The 15,211-nt window shown below is 42.4% G+C and overlaps 1 protein-coding gene across 2 annotated transcripts in view; it reads left to right on the top strand.

Annotated features, from left to right (window-relative positions):
• bbs9 (Bardet-Biedl syndrome 9) overlaps positions 1 to 15,211 on the top strand; it is a 201,953-nt gene that overhangs the window by 137,165 nt on the left and 49,577 nt on the right. The gene's annotated exons all lie outside the window — the stretch shown is intronic.

Genomic DNA, 15,211 nt, shown 5'->3' with positions numbered 1-15,211 from the left:
CCTGGTCAACAGTAGACCTGCTCTTTACCCTAAAATACTGGATGCATCATGAAAGATCGCCCATCCAGTCTTCATGTGAGTCTTCAAGACTCATAACTGTGAACACCCTCAGAGACAGAGTGAGGTGCTCAGACATCTGGTCCGATCTCATAGCATATCCACTACGCGTTTGCACTGAAAGTTGATGTGGTGCCTTCTGGGCCCTTTCCTGCTGAGGTATGCTGGGTGTGTCCAACTGAGAGGATACCCAGAAAACCCTGGAACGATTACATAGATTACCCCCAGGAGAAGCTGAGGGATGTGGCTAGAGTAACGGATATCTGGGCTATCCTGTTGAGCTTGCTGCCACTGTACTAAGATTGGTAAAATGAATGATTACTTGCAATTGTATTAGTATCTTCTTCTGTTATCTTACACATAGTCTATATGTGACATTCCACTCGGGGATTGCTCCGGTGTTGCCGGAGATTCCGCCGAATGTCACTCTTTTCGACCAGATGTACGTTACCTTCCACTTCCTTTGTGTTGGCGTTCTAAACTCTGGTGGATTTGTGAGGACTATGGTTAACTGCTCCTCAGATCTCTGCAGGGTAAATCCAGACAGCTAGCTAGACTATCTGTCCAATCTGAGTTTTCTGTTGCACGACTAAAACAACCTTTGAACGTACACATGTTCCACCAAAACAAGTTCCTTCCTGAGGCTATTTTGCAGCGGCACCGTGGCCTCATCCGGCGCTTAGCGCCGCCCAAGACAACAGTGATTGGTTTAAAGAAATTCCAATAAACCTGAGTACGTTTTTCTCCCATCCCCGGAATGCTGTGTGGACTAGCCAGACCCTCCTCTACAGGGCTGTGGAGGAAGGTCTGGCAAGAGACTATCTTACACAAGACGCACAGCAAGGCTGTAATATCCACAAGTGGAGGTTTCACTTTTTTTTATTCCAACATGAGGTAGTTTGAATAATTATTTTAGTATGCGTTAATATTGTATTAAAACAAATCTAAAAAATCTGTAATGCCCTTTAAGACATTCTTCACTACTGAGCTTTGTATTTGACTGATTTTGCTTTCGTATCCATGATCACAGTGAAGAACATCATTATCGCAGTGTTATTTCTATGGACAACTTCTTCCGCCGTCATTAGGGGAGAGCTGGGAGTGTGTCCGGCGTTGCTGGCCTACTGTTGCCAGGTCTACACTCACTGTTTTTCTGTTTGGAGAGTTGGACCACGCTCTTATCCTCTACTCTGAGTCTGCTGACTCTCGTTCTCACTCTCTCTTCTCTTCATGTCTCCATCCATCTGGTTCTGCTCTCAGTCCCTCCTTCTGTCCATTGGAGACGTAGCAGATCACAAGAGGAGGTATCTGGTCATTTAGCAGAACCTTTAGATTCTATTTATTTCCCCAATCAACCAAATCAAGTAGGCTGACACTTATATATCTTTCTCTTCTTCCCTTCCATCTCCAGCCTGACATGTTTTGTTTTTGTTCTCCCATTTAGTTTCTAATGTGATTAGTTGAAATTGAGATACAATCAGCAGATCACTTCAAACACACACACTTCTTACAACAAGATCTCAATGGCCTGCACACACGCACATAAACACACACACACACACACATACACACACACACACACACACACACACACACACACACACACACACACTGGTCTCTTGCTAGAAATGGGCTTCTGGTTTGCATTGAGGACAAATCTGTGTTTTATGACAGTTTGTCTTTCCTAAACCGGGGCAGATAGATTTGCTTTGATGGGCTTGTGTGTGTGTGTGTGTGTGTGTGTGTGTGTGTGTGTGTGTGTGTGTGTGTGTGTGTGTGTGTGTGCGTGTGCGTGTGCGTGTGTGTGTGCAAGTGTGTGGTTAATCCACTCAGGCGTCGCCACTAATGAGAAGGGGAGGTGTGGGAGACACAGAGAGGGCGTCGCAGGATCATTAAATCAATACACACACACACACACACACACATACGTATACATTCATAAACACACACACACACACACTCTGCCGGTGAGTGTGTCAGATGTACCAGTGTGTATTTTCTGAGAATTCTACACACACACACACACACACACACACACACACACACACACACACACACACACACACATACATACACACATGAATATCAAGCTTTTGTAACAGGAGATTACGTTTTTTTTTGTTTTTTTTTGTCTGAGTAAAAAAACATCAACCTACTACTCAGTCTTTGATTCATCATTTTATTAGTTTCACTCATTTGATCATGATACATTTTACTATAAATTGTCAAGATCAATGATTCATTGACAACCATTGCAGGTTTACAGATCACAGATCTCAGTTATGTCTTCAAATGGGGTTTTTAGCGTGCATTAAAAAAAATTGAGGCATTCCGTGTACAATGATAGGAAACAGAAGAGAGCAATCAAAGCCTCACATTTGGGAAGCTGTAACCAGGAAACGTTTAGTATTTGTCCTTGATAAATGATTTAAGCAAATAATTAGTTACATTCCCTGTAAATCCTGTTGTTTCCTGTTTAGGGTGTTTCCCTCCTTCCACCCGCTGCTGTCACCAGAATCTCTCAAATCTGTAGTTCCATTTTCTGTGGCAGAAAAATCACCTTCTTTCTGTTAGATGCCACAGAGTAACCCAGCAGATGTTCCTCCAAATCCAGATTCTGAGTGATATAGCTATAGAAATATAATAGAATGCCTGTTTTATTGATCACATGTGTTCATCATTCATGCATAAACTAAAGCAGCTATTGTTCTGTTTGAAGTGTTTCCGATAAAAACAGAGAATTGAAAAAATGTGATCAAACTAGGGATGCACCCATCCAACTTTTTGTCTTTCCCAATACAAGTGCTACCTTTTTCACAAATCTGCATAACTCTATGTAAACTGATATTAACTGATGGCAGAAATTATGTATGTAATAAGGTCAGTATATGTGCTACACCAAGCTGTGGAAAAAAAAAGTTTTATCTCGGAAAGGCTCTACACATGTTGAAGCTGTAGCAGCATTAAGCTCCATACAAATGCACTGTTAATTCTATATAAGAAAGGTGCATCAGTTGTTTTACTTTTCTTCACATCCAAATCCAACATAACTGTTATTTAATGTGTTTTATAATGCTTAATTTTATGTGACCCCAGGCTTAATATCAAAATGGAGATTTTAATAGTGTTTTACTTCTGTGTGTCTCTCTCTTACACACACACACGCACGCACGCATGCGCACACACACACACACACACACACACACACACACACACACACGTACGTCACTCTTACCTATCAGTTCTGCCCCCCTCAGACATTACTGAAAAAAGCTAAAGGAAAATGATCCCTAATTAGTATCGTTTGTCATGGAAACCTTCAGAGCAAGTCTGTGGTTTGCATTTAAAGATTTCCAAGAGGGGGAAGGAGGGACGGAGGGAAGGGGGGAAGTGATTTGGTGATGAGGGGAGGGGCGGGAGGTAGCTTCATGTCCAGACTTGTCCTATATCCACCACTTCTCCTCCAGACAGAAAGAGACCGAGAGAAAGCAAGAAACCTTTCTCTGTCAAGTGTTCTTGAGCAAGACACTGAACCCCAAACTTCTTCCAATTAGCCGGTCAGCAGCTTGAAAACTGGATAAAATGTCAATTTATGACAACTTCTGGCAGACAACCACAACCTTGACGCATAAACAAATATGACATGGATTTGACCATCGACAGGCGCCGGTACCTGAATGTAACAGAACGTTACCTTCATTTAAATTAACAAAATAGAATTTGAACATTGTTTGGAACATTTCGGACAATGTAAGTTCACAACTCAACAAAATATATAAGATAGGTCAAGTTGTTTTTTTAGTTATGTTACTGCGGAAAAGTTACATAACATACCTTTAGGGGGAGAGTATTTTATTAACACGTTCTCACTCCCATCTTGTAAAATACGGACGCCTGGTCAGGTGCCTTTGTTGTTGTTATTGACGCTAAAAGTCTCCTTTAGCGTCATATAACGCACTTTAACTAAACGTGCTTGGGGAACGGGACGGTTGAGTTTAGGGAAAGGTCGTGGGTGGGCTTACTTTTCCGTGACTCGCGAGAAGAACGGGACGGTTGAGTTTAGGAAAAGGTCGTGGGTGGGCTTACGCTTCCGTGACATGCAGGAATAACGGGCCGGTTAAAGAAGAAAGCGGCTTCCGTGACACACGGCAATAATGGGACGGTTAAAAACACACACGGGATATGATCCCCGGTCTCCTGGGTGAAAGTCCTGTGTTTGACCCATCCACCACCCCGACCAACCTCCCTACGCGGAATTTCCCCCTTACATACTACTCGCTAAACCCCGTGTAGATGATGCTCTCCCCGGTACGTTCTACAAACACGCTGAAGGACGCTTTTTTTCGTCGCTTCAGACACTGACAGCCACTGTCTAAACGTCTGTATTTTACGAGTTCGGAGTGAGAACGGGTTGATTTTATCAATGCTTTGCACTCCGGTCATGCCGATGCGCTGGTGGGGCTCTGTTTGAATTTGGCCTGAGACGTACAGGAGACTGTTTCTGTCTAATGGTGGCAAAAAGCCAAAAAAGCCTTTGGGTGTGCTGGGCAGCTCACAGCTCCCATAAAACCAGGGAACAAGTGGTAGGGAACAAATCAGTTCAAAGCTCTTATTTTTCAGATAAAGACGCATACACCTTCCGCCTACCTGTCTGTGGCTTAAAAGTAATTAGGCAGCATGCCAAAACCCCCCCACACACACACACACACACACACACACACACACACACACACAGACCTTTCTGTTAGATTGCATGGCAGCCAGAAAGCACATTTGGTCGACTTGAAAGGCATCAAAAGGCGTCTGCGAGTGGGACACAGAGAGAGAAAAAGAGAGAGAGGGATGAGTGGAGCGCAGTCTCTCGCTCTCTCTCTCTCCCTTTGGCTTGAAAAGGACGGGTGAAAGAGAGATGAAAGGAAGAGTGTCTTCCTTCTCCTCTTTCCTGGCGCTGCATCCCTTTTTGTTGTTCTACTCCTCCCCTGCAGCCCACCTGGGATCACAGACAACATCCAGATTGCACACACACACACACACACACACACACACACACACACACACACACACACAAATGGATAGCTAGAACTAAATTTGAGCTCTAACCGAACCTTGAGTCCTCGAATTGTCTTTGAGTCAGAGTAGAGAAATCATCAGATCCAGGGTCAGTCTGCGGTCACTGGTCTCATTCAGCCATGTTATGTACTGACTCAGCCACTAAAGCTTTATGCTAACAGCAATTATCCACCAGCATTAACCCAGGTCCTCTGTTATCCTGTTGTATCTCATGCATATTAGTATCAGTCCTTAGCATTGTCTGCAGGCATTGGCATGAGTCAGTATTGCACCTTGCACATATTAGCATTTACCATTTACCATTAGCCTTCGCCCATTAGTAATGTCCTTTGTGTATCAGCATGAGCTTTAGCTTCATCCATTAGGTGATGTCCACGTGTTGCAACAGCCTTGATGTTTGTGTTTGACTCATTCCTAGAAAAGGAACTTTATTGGGGCCTTCCTCACTTCTTATTTAAAAAAAGAAAAAAATATATGTAATTGAAAAGGGTTATTCGTGTTTGTCTGATGGTTTTAGAAGCTTCTTCTGCCTGACACGACTCAACTTTTAAAGGAAACCCTATATTGGTTATTGTTTATATTTTGGCAATCAAAAAATCCAATTATCAGGCAATAAATCAACTACAGTTCATACTGCCCACAGGTGGTGTCATACTTCAGGAAGTTCATTTTAATTAGATTCATGTCAGTTTCAAGTTTTACACCTACACTCTGATTTCTATAACATGTACAGTCACATCCTACTTTTTTATGTGGATAGATAGATAGGTAGATAAAGCTGCAGAAACACACCTATCCACTCCATCCTTCCCTTCCTCTCATGTGAGTTGTGTTGTCAGCAGCAGAGTGAGGGTGCACAGGCAGTGACTCAGTGAGAGTCAGTCAGTGCATTTACATGCAGTTTAAAAAACAATTATATTCGTTTAAGGCAATACCCCGATTTCCGAACGCCATGTATACACCTTACCCCGGTTAAAATTGGAGGTCTCATAACCCGGTTAGAGAACTCCTTCAGTAACCGGGGTATTCCTGCATGTATACACCTTAACCGGAGAATTATCAGTTTAAGTGTGGAGTGGTTTTTGAACCGGAAATAATCCATCAGCGCTGTGAATCGTAGTCGTTGCTATGATACCATACATCAAAACAGCGTCGCCCAAATCAGCGGGCCATCGGCAGCAAATAGCCTGCGGTGCGTCTGTCTTACTCCCCGCCGAGACAGCAGCAGACACCGGGAGCTGGATAAACAGATTGTCCATCTCCGGGGCTGTCAACGCTGTGTCTCTGCAAAGAAGTGGAGGGGCCGAGCTGCCTCCGCTGCGGCTGCTGGCTAATGTTAGTTAACTAAGAAAGTTAGTTTGCTAATTCCACCCGACACTGGGTGACACTGGTTACAGATATAATGAGCCGAACAAGTTGTCAGTCATCTGGCGAGAGCAATGTGCTTTCCTACGCTGTGACAAGTGTGTGAATGAAACATTAAGTTGTTACATTTTACTAATTTAGTGGCCCGTGGGTGTAATTTTGACATAGGTCAACCAGAAGAAAAAGTTGGCGTTGGCAGAGCGCCACCTACTGTATTGGAAGTAGAGTTACTCCTGTCATCTTCCTGTTCTTCCCCGCTTATGTCTACAGGGAGAACTGGCATAACCCAGTTATTCACATGCTACGCATGGAGACGCACTGAGTGTTTGGATGCCGGAGGAGACTTGTGCTAACATGGCTGAATTACGTAGTCTGTCTGTCAGATTACAGAAACACAGTGAACAGAGCTATCAGTTTACTGTCACTGGCTGCTATTCACATCCAGCTTCTGCACACACACACACACACACACACACACACAGCAGGCAGGTTTCCTCATCCTGAACAGGATTCTCCCGGGCCATGGCCAGAATTTCTGACCCATGGATCTCTGTTCTGGATGTGTGTTGATGTTTGTGACAGATAGAGGTCTCTCTATTCCCAGCTCAACCGCCATGAATACAAACACAGACAGAAAATGAACCCTTGTTTGTCCATCCACAAACACACACACACACACACACACACACACACACACACACACAGACACACTTTTTCTGAGGCTAAGCGTCCTCACAGATGGAAAGTAAAATATGTGGCTTGTGAAACTAGGCTTGAATATTGCATGTGTGTGGTGTGTTTGCTGGAAATTGAGTGTGTTTGAGTAAATGTTTAATGGTGTTTATAGTGTGTAGAAGTAGGTGTGGTCATTACAGAAGATACTGGCAAAACCCTGCATGCTGCTGGAAGAGTCTCGTGTGTGTGCGCGTGCGTGCGTGCATGTGTGTTAAAACCTGCGATACACAGGACTTCCTCAATTAAGCACTTCTGTTTCCTCTCTTCAAAAGAAGGTGCTCCCATATCTGACCAGTACACCCAGTAACACAGATCACTGGCTTAAGCTAAAACTCTCACTGGTATCCTTTTTACTCTCCTCTATTTTTGACTTTAGCTGAGTGCAAAAATAGAACACGCTTCACCTCCAACATCACCCAAATGTACAAATTTCATTCAAAAGTTCATTATGTTAATTAAAATTACAAATAAGTAGCAAGAAAGTCAAAGGTCAGATCATGACAATGTAAGACTGTCATTAATATAAGTGCACACTGCCATGACTTAACATTTGATTACAGTTATGATTTGGCTTTGTGACTGAGCTTTTTAAGAACGTGGATCAGGACTTACAGGAAGTCTGTCGCCTCACAATTCTGCATGGGGTTGGTTCTGGTCATTTTGTGGGAACAAAATGCTCCAAAATGTTTTTAGATTTAGTTGTATGTTGGGGTGCCGCAAGAGTTTGTATTTTTGCCTCATCAGGGGGGTTACATGGCATTTTAATTGGTGTGGTTTGTTCACTAAATTACAGCTGGTTTTTGAAGCGCGTGTCCCCAAAAGTGTGTTCTCAAAATAAAACTGCTTGCTTGTGTGCGCTCCTCGGTTCCATCTGAGTGCCGAGTGTGAGCTCCACACATCCAAATGTTTTTCAACCACCAAAAAAACCAAGTCATCATCAACTGGGAGGTGATGATCCGACTGTTCATCCATATTAGTTTTCCTGAAATTCAACAGTTTGTCAAGTGTTTGCCCACTAAACCCAACTCATCACCCTCTGCATCTTCCTCTTAATCCATGTCTTCATCAAGTGTGTTGAAGAAACAAATATAATCAGCCAATTTTTATACCGAACTCACCTGAGAGAGAAATTCTTGGACAAGAAATGAGGCAGTAGCTAGGATTTTAAAGATTTTGTCTCACCAAAAACTGCTGTAAATTGTACTCTTATCATTTTTTTTATTGCTATAAAATTGAATAAAACACCCAAATTCAATGATAGTAGTGAACTGATCATTTATTTTACTTGTGAAGAGCGTTGCATGGAACCATTCACATTATTTTTTTTTTGACAATTTGGTTGAAAGAAACCCCTTTTTCTAAATTTGTGTGTCAAATTTGACCCGAGGACAACAGGAGGGTTAAAGCCTTTTCAACAACAAACGCTAAATGCCTTAATTTTACTTTTTGTCGAAACCGTCAAATTTAAAGATATTTAGTGCGTGTGTTAATTGTGTGTTATTGTACAATGAAAACCCCCTCAGGTTGTGTAAAACCCCCAAATCCACAGAAACAGTTCTGAGGGCATGACTTCAGTGTCCTCAAGCCAATAACAGAAAAAAGAGGGACTCCCCTATGGAAGATCATCCCACCATCGCTCCGACCTCCTGACTGGTTTAGATCTCTGGGCGTGTAGCTTGTACACAGCATTTTTAGGTAGCAGCATTTGCTCTTGTACTGTAACTTCAAAGCTGGTGCGTGCCAACAAAATCCCCACCGCATGGCTATCACGCCATCTCCGGAGCTATTTGTTGGCCCCGGCTGTGTTGACGGAGCGCTGATGAGATGCTTGGCTGTTTAATGTGTGTGTAATGTTCCGCTAATGTCTCTGCTACAGCATTATCTGATCGGCTATTCTTGGCCAGAGGCTAATGCCCGTGGTGATTACAGATGGAGATGAGGACAACGTTCCAAATATTGTTGGGTACCAGGGTGGAGCAAACGCTTATGAACTTGTGGCACCCTGAAACGGAAAGTTCAGGGGTTTTAAGCCTGACAACAGCCGTTAAGTCCTGTCATTGACCTTGTGTTGGGATAGCTCACTCATGGCAACAAATGTGAGAATGTCATCAGGTATCTTAATGCACCAATTGCTCCAGATGATTGTCATATTATAAAGAGTAATGTTTTTATTTGTTGTGCTCCATCAGTTTCATATGCAGTAAGTCCAGGGAGCGGGGGGGAATGGTCACAGAAAAGAAACATGCTTCAGGCACTTTTAAGGACACATAGACTGGCAGCATCACGTCATTTGACACACTGTTGGTGATCTGTTGATGCCCATAGCACACACCAAACATATTATACAGACTGAAGTGGACAATGATAGTGGAGCGCTGTAATGTACCTCTTTATATAGCTTTTTTTTGTTATACCAAAAATGCTTTGCGCTGGTCAGGGGGTACTTGGCTGAAAAAATATTTCAAAGGGGGTACATTATGGAAAAAACTTTTGAGAACCACTGCAGTAGAGAACAAGGCGGTTCAGACACCGCTAGTGTGTTGTCCTTTTAAGGCATTTACACAACGTGCGTAATATTTGTGTTCTAGAACACAACTATTATGCGGCGAAAAAGCAACTATTTATATTATGTATAGTGTCAAATCACAACCTACGTTATCTCAGGACACTTTACAGTTAGAGTAGGTCTAGACCACACTCTATAATTTACAGAGATCCAAGAATTGAGCAAGCATTTGGTGTGACAGCAGCGCGAAATTTAATTTCCTTTTTACAGACAGAAACCTCGGACAGAACCTTGGTGAGCCAAGGCAAGTATTTTGAATGCAATGAACAGAGGTCGCTGGTTTCTACCTCACTGGATTTTGAATGTTATCTGTGATAGAATACTCTAAACTCAAGGTTCACTTACAATATGTTTTCTAGAGTTTTAACTATATATAACCACTTGTACGACTAAAATTCCGTACTCCGATCACTAAATGACACCCAAGCAAGTTCCGTTCGCAGAAATAGGATGAAGGGATATGGTCAAGTGAACCTTGAGTTTAGAATATTTTATTAGATATTTGCGGCCAAAGTCAGGAATGAACCTCCATGCTAGGAGGTTTCCCTGAACCACCTGTGATGGACTTTCTACACCGTAAAGGGCTTTTCTCACGGGGAGCGACACTTCGCCTGCGTAGTCACTTGGATCCGCAGGGGTCACTGCGCTCCTCATGTGAATAGACAGGCGGACAACGATCGGCGGGTGGAGGATATGACACATGCCTTTGGTGTGGGAGACCCGGGTTTGATTCTCACTGCGATACATCAACCAATGTGTCCCTGAGCAAGACACTTAACCCATAGTTGCATATATAGTAATTGTAAGTCGCTTTGGATAAAAGCGTCCGCTAAATGACATGTAATGTAATGTAATAATGTAATGGGTAAATGCCCGGCGATCAATGTGTGGTAACCATGGGGATTCTGTGCACTACTGAATCCCTGCCGGACTGCCGGTACAACTGAATGACAAATGGCACGAACGCGACAGTTTCACGGGATTGCGCCCGCTTGTCACGTCGCCTGTCAGATTGCCCGCGCCTCTACCTGCCCGCTCGCCTCTCATTGAAAATGAATTACAAGCGCGACAATCGCTCCCCGTGTGAAAACTCTCTTAACTCTCAAAAGACTATCACTGAATGCATGATATTGATCAGCGTCTGGCTGTAGGAACATTTAGATTTAATGGCGTGTTTTTGTAAAGTCACTTTGTCCTTTACACGTGTCTAGGTACGGCACATTCAATGTAGAAACATTTAACTTTATTGCGGCTTTGAATGTTTGATGGAGGAAGTCATTGCAGCATCAAGAAGCTTGAGTTCTTGAGTTAACCTCAAGCACAAGGAGACAACATGTGAACTGGAATAACACCAGCTACTATGGGGAAAATATATCAGGTGTTTATTAAGTCAGTGTGACGCAACAGGGAGTTTCACCAAAGCAATCTAATTAATCTAAGGCGTGTTGATAAGTTCTGTAAATTATGGCTAAGAGAGACAGAGGGAGGATAGAAGGAGGGAAAGTGATTTAGGAAAAGGGAAGGTGGGGGGGTGTATAGAGAGGCAAAGAAGGGAGAGGCAGGAACTATTCTGGCTACAATAACCATCAACAAACCAGACAGAAGTCTTTCAGAGGTGGAAACCCAGATGTGTGTGTGTGTGTGTGTGTGTGTGTGTGTGTGTGTGTGTGTGTGTGTTTCCCCTCAGGTCATGTAACATGTGGTAAGGAGGCTGTGTTTTTGCGGTAGTGTCCATTCAGGCTCTAGCTCCTGAGGGAACCTTCCAGCAGGAATGAACGCTCTTCCTCTGGGAGGCCCGTGTAGGAAGTGCAGCTTCCAGCGTGGAGGAACTGGCCTTCACACCCCCTGCTGCTTTTCATATTAAGGCCACGGCAGCTATGTTATGGGATATAACCGTTAATCTAATGTAGTTTATGGTATGCTACCGCTTCTCTTCATCCATTTCATTGGTCAGTTCAGCTAAACAAGGTTTGGACCCCATAACTTTAAGCAAAAAAAGTGCAGTTGATGTTTTAATATCCTGTGAAAAGAGTGAGCTGTTTGACTGTCAGAATAACATATTGGCACTCTTGATTTTTCCTGAAAGAAGAGTGTATTGCACCCAAAACATTAACATGATGACACCCAGTAATTTGGAGATATTTATGAATCCATTCAGTGTATCTCATTCTAGCACATTCATATTACTTTTTAACCATCTTTCATAACCGTTTCATCTATTGAGTTTGTTTTTTGGCCGAATGTCTAAGAAGAAATGATTTAAAAGGGAAACTCTACATTAATACAGAAAAGCTGGTCAATAACAACAACAATGCTTAATAAATACTAAAATGTCATATTACAAAGGCTCTGCTCTCATCATACAGATGCAGTTTTGGGGGCGATCAGGAGCTTTTTTGCCCTGTAATAAAAGCCCCCCTTTGTTGCCGCATTCCCCTTGAATCCCTTCACTCTTCACCCCTTCCCCCGTTTTTTTAACAAGGGACCTTTAATTTGGCGAGAAGGAAGCAATGAATTGTAGAGTATACTTTTCCACGGGCAGCCTGGGAAGTGTAGGTCTCTCTCTCTCTCTCTCTCTCTCTCTCTCTCTCTCTCTCTCTCTCTCTCACTCGCTCGCTCGCTCTCTCTCTTCTCTCTCTCTCTCTCTCTCTCGCTCACTCGCTCTCTCTCTCGCTCTCTTTCTCTCGCTGTCTCTCGCTCTCTCTCCTCTCTCTCTCTCTCTCTCTCTCTCTTTCTCTCTCTCTCTCTCTCTCTTGCTCTCTCTCTTCTCTTTCTCTCTCTCCTCCCATGCAAAACCCAATAGGTAACACATGTGGGACTAAAACTGCTACTGGACTCCTCGTCATCACTCACCCTCTCTGTTCCTTTCCCCTAATCATTCTCTCTCTCTCTCTCTCTCTCTCTCTCACTTCCATGCTCACTCACTTTCATACTGCAGGATTCAGGGACAGGATGCAGAAACAATCTATCTGCTCTTCATTTTGATCAAGGGCAAAAAAATAAGAGTTTGCAAATATAGAAACAAGCTGAGAGTCCTTATTTTCTTGCACTTATTTTCTTTGGAAGCAGTAAACTAGTTTGTTCTCGTAGTAATTAATCCTTTGGACTATGCCTTTAGCAGTGAATTATAGCCAAGCTAATTTATATATATATTTTATATCAACGTTGAATCATAATACAATGTGTAATGTGAAATCGGTTGCTCATTTTTCTGTTTGTTCTGCTGCCTCCCAGGCTGTCTCTTGGCTTCTCTCTGTGCACCCTATTATGTTAGCCAAATCTCATGAGTGATGTCCATACTGGACTGGATGTCTACACAGGAGGTGTAGCCAGAGCAGCATGTCAGCAGACCAGCTGCAGCAGCTTCAGTAAGTCTGTGTCTGCACAGGGTGCGTTCAGGCACAGTATTGAGTGTAGGTCACGCGCATTTAGGCAGCACTCTGAGCCCAACACACAATCGTTGAGTTATGCGTCTAAAACAGAAGGGAAAAGAAGTGGACTTGAAGCTTAAAAAAAAAGCAGAGGTGTATCTTAAAACGCTGAAATACCATCTAATGCATGACAAAAATGGAATAATGTGTCTACATCAAAAGTTCTGAAACTCTTTTAAAGCATCTTGTTTACAGCGTTGATTGAAAAACTATGAGAAACAGTGGTAATTCTCCATTTTACTGTACATTACACTTTGCTTAAGTTTTTGATGAAACTTTTTTCCCTTTTCTCTTTTTTTTTTTTTTTTGCATTCAATTGTGATGTTGATCTTGGGGTAGCTTGTGTGTGTGTGTGTGTGTGTGTGTGTGTGTGTGTGTGTGTGAGTGTGTGTGTGTGTGTGTGTGTGTGTGTGTGTGTGTGTGAGAGTGTGGGAAAGAGAAAGTTTATCAGAGGAGACGTGTCAATTAGCTGGGGGGTACAGAAGGCAGGGCCTGAGGTTAGAGGTCAGGGCGGGGGGATTCGTCAGCTGTCACTAACTATAAAAACATACTGTGTGTGTGTGTGTGTGTGTGTGTGTGTGTGTGTGTGTGTGTGTGTGTGTGTGTGTATAATGCTGAACGCCTCGTTGCAGGTCAATAGCTACTGAGCCGAGACTGAGAACACATGCTTATACACACACACTCCCAGTCCCAGCTCACTGTGTGTGGTGACTCCTCCTGCTGAAAGACACACAGCATAACATTAAAGAAAGTAATCATTACTTTGTAAAGATCCATGTTGTATTTCTTCTTATTAAGTAACATTTTATCTATTGAATTGAAATATTGTAAAGACTGTCACAGTCACAATACTGGAAAATGAACCTGCCAAATGGAGGCTTTCCAGTTAAAAATGCAGAATGCACTGATTGATTTTAATTTTTTACTTTTTCAATACCTAAAACTTTGACCCACTTCCGCTCACCCTTTCATCTTTAATCTTAAATACAAGTACTAAAATCCTATGTTCCTCATTTAACTTCTCTAATCCTTATTTGAAGTCAAATTTATCTTCGGACAAAACATAAATAATTCAAAGTCACTCTAATTTAATAATTCCGTAATCATGGAGAAAGAAGAGTAAGCCTCCACCAAATTACATCCAAGTGCACTATGCAAGTTATTTTACTTGATTCAGTCAGTTCATTACCAGCAAGTTTTCCCCATTTTTTTTCAGAATATATTTTGCGTCATCTGAGAATCAACAACCAACATACACTTTCTTTTGTATTTGTAAAAGATCTTAACTTTGTGTTGTGTATTAAAATATTACTACCCAGAAAAACAAAAGAACAAAAAATATGTTAAAAGCATCCACTAGTGTACATCATCGGCCAATAAAATGTGTCCGGACTCCTTCAAATAACAATAAAAACCCAGCTGGTTTAAACTAATGTGACTGTTCCATAGAAGGGACTCAATCAAAACCAGCTTTTTAAAATGGATGCATTTTAGAGAATCCTGCAACTTAACAGTTTTTTTTTTTTTTTGATTGCTAAATGACAACTGGAGTAACATGTGCAAAACTCTAACTACAGTCTGCACAGAAGCAGTTCATGTGGACCAAACTCTAGTTAGTTTTTTTTCATTGCTTTTCAAAACTCTACACACTTATCCCATGGCTTTAACCACAACCTGCACAACACTGTGGATTTAGAATGGAACAGAATGGATTTCAAGTCTGGTGCCTATCAAACACTGCTGATTGCAATTTTGATTGCAGGTTTATCTGTGTTTTAAGCCCCCAATGTCTCCTTCCAGGCAGCGCTGCCTGGAAAGCACTAGGATTAGTAAAGGGTTAGGGATAGGTGCCTTGAAGTCAACGGTCGCAGCGCTGCCTGGAAGAAGACGTTGGGGGCTTAAAACACCATCGAGCGTAAAAGAGCAAAGATACCAACATGTCCAGGTAAGATGTCTGAGGTTACATACACAGCTATAAAAAAATGTG

The sequence above is a fragment of the Sander lucioperca genome, chromosome 10, assembly GCF_008315115.2.
Source record: "Sander lucioperca isolate FBNREF2018 chromosome 10, SLUC_FBN_1.2, whole genome shotgun sequence".
NCBI lineage: Eukaryota > Metazoa > Chordata > Actinopteri > Perciformes > Percidae > Sander > Sander lucioperca.
Note: the sequence above shows the minus strand (reverse complement) of the source record. Positions and strands in the feature narration are given on the sequence as shown.